General features: G+C 42.4%; 1 pseudogene; it reads right to left on the bottom strand.

The window, feature by feature from the left end:
- Nucleotides 1–2,500, bottom strand: part of LOC135092968 (cytochrome P450 3A11-like) — a 71,167-nt pseudogene that overhangs the window by 1,407 nt on the left and 67,260 nt on the right.

The raw sequence follows: 2,500 nt of genomic DNA, 5'->3' as shown, positions 1-2,500 counted from the left end.
CTCTACTCTAGGGGCGTGAAGACCAGGCGTGTGTTCTTGGCAGCCCTCAGCAGTCCTGGCGTGGGGTCTAACATCAGTTCCTCCTCGCCGGGCACACAGCTAATCTGGAAGTTCAGCAGCGTCTTGGCCAGGGCGATCTTGGTCTCCATCAGGGCGAAGCGCATGCCTGTGGTGGTATTGGTGGTGGTGGTGGTAATGATAATAATAGTAATGATAATAATAATGATAATGTTGATAATAATAATGATGATAATAATTTATATATTAATACGGTTGTAATTTTCCTCCATGTCTCACGTTTTGGTATCATAACTACATACACATTTCAACTAAGCTCTCTAAACGTCCCTTCGTTTTCTTTCTACTCTACTTCTTCCTCCTCCTCCTCTTCTACTTAATTAAGTATACATATCAAATGTTGTAATAGTTAAATTATCATATTGTGGTATATCCAGGAGTCCCGCTTGTAATAATAATAATAATAAAAATAATAATAATAATAATAATAATAATAATAATAATAATAATAATAATAATAATATAGGAATAGGAGAAATTTCCCCATAAAACACAACTCACTGGAATAGGTCAAAATTCAATGTGAAACAGTTAGTCACCGATGTGGAATAGAAGGAGGTGGAAGAGATGTGGATTAAACATTTAGTGGCGATCGCGTCATGCAGAGGTGTCACAGTGATATCAGAGACTCCCCTTCCCTTCTCTTCTCTTCCTTCCTTATCCCCCATCTCTCTCTCTCTCTCTCTCTCTCTCTCCCCTCCCCCCTCGCCTCTCCTCTGCTCTCCTACCTCCCTCACTCTCTCTACCTCGGATCAGGGGCAGAGCTAGAGACGAGGAGAACAGTGAAGAGAAACATGACGTAAGCGCCGCTGGAGTAAGGCATCTTCTCGACACCTAAGCTTGAATGAGACACCGAGACTGGGATGAAGGGACCGTGAGGAGTCGACGCCGGGAATCGGAACCCAGCAGAAGCAAATGAGAGTCTGACTCGTTACGAATGGCGCCTGATCAACCAGACTCTACAGCAATATTTAACGTTTATCTGCTATCTTCCTTGCCCTGTTTTATCCTCGACTCTTTCCTTTATTAAATCCAAACCGTACATGACCTATACTGGAATAGACTCAGATTATTGTGCCGAGTCACTGGGTAGCTTTAAAATTAGATGAAGTAATGGATGAGGGTGATGGGAGGAAATAGATAGGCTTGTTTTATATAGGGACTGCCACGTGTAGACAGAACGACCTCCTGCAGCTTCCCTCGTGTTCTGATACTTACCTATGCAGTTTCGCGGACCAAGGCCAAAGGGAAGGAAGGTCCCGAAGACTATCTTATCCTTATTCTCAGGCAGGAATCTTTCCGGCATGAAGGTTCCGGGCGCCTCCAGTATCGCGGGTCGTGGTGCAGGCTCCAGATGGGCACCGTGATCACCACGTCAGAAGTTATGGTGATTTCAGGCTCGGCCAATCTGTAGACAATGCTATGTGATGTCGCCATATTGTGAAACACTTCCACTATTTTTAAAAGGCTCCAGTTGTTTACACTGTATTTTAAGGGTGTTTTCACGGTTCTAGTGACATATTAACGAGATTTCTGCATTATTAGCAGGAAAAACACTCTTCTATCGTAACCTAACCTAACATATCCTAATGTAACCTAATCTGATTGAAATTACTATATTAAGATCAAACGTAATGTGTTATAACCTGCATTAATCTAACCTATTCTAACATGCCAAAGGAGGAGGAGGAGGAGGAGGAGGAGGAGGAGGAGGAGGAGGACGAAAACAAAGATAAAGGAAACAATGGCAGGAAGGTAGGATGATGACAAGAAGAAAGAGAAAGAAAGGAAAAAGGAAATAACAAATGACTGAAAGATAGAGAAAAATTTCAAATGCAAATTAACTTCATAAAAACTGAAACACACACACACACACACACACACTCTCTCTCTCTCTCTCTCTCTCTCTCTCTCTCTCTCTCTCTCTCTCTCTCTCTCTCACTTGTATTCCTTGGTACACTGCCTCTCAGTCGCGTGTGCAGGTGGGTACATTCGAAGCGTTTCTGAAAAGTAGAACATAAGAAGATAAGAAATAAGGGAAGCTGCAAGAAGTGACCAGGCTTACACGTGGCAGTCCCTGAATGAAATATACTCACCTATTTCCACCCATCATCCCCATCCATAAACCCGTCTAATCTTCTCTTAAAGTTCCCCAGTGTCCTAGCACTAACAACATGATTACTGAGTCCGTTCCACTCATCTACCACTCTGTTTGAGAACCAATTTCTTCCTATCTCTTTCCTAAACCTAAATTTTTCAAGCTTGAGCCCGTTATTTATTGTTCTGTCCTGGTTGCTGATCCTTAGAATTTTGCTTACATCCCCCTTGTTATACCCCTTATACCACTTAAAGACTTCTATCAGGTCCCCTCTTAACCTACGTCTCTCTAAAGAATGTAAATTTAACAGCTTCAATCTCGCCT

This window comes from Scylla paramamosain, chromosome 41, assembly GCF_035594125.1.
Source record: "Scylla paramamosain isolate STU-SP2022 chromosome 41, ASM3559412v1, whole genome shotgun sequence".
Classification (NCBI taxonomy): domain Eukaryota; kingdom Metazoa; phylum Arthropoda; class Malacostraca; order Decapoda; family Portunidae; genus Scylla; species Scylla paramamosain.
Note: the sequence above shows the minus strand (reverse complement) of the source record. Positions and strands in the feature narration are given on the sequence as shown.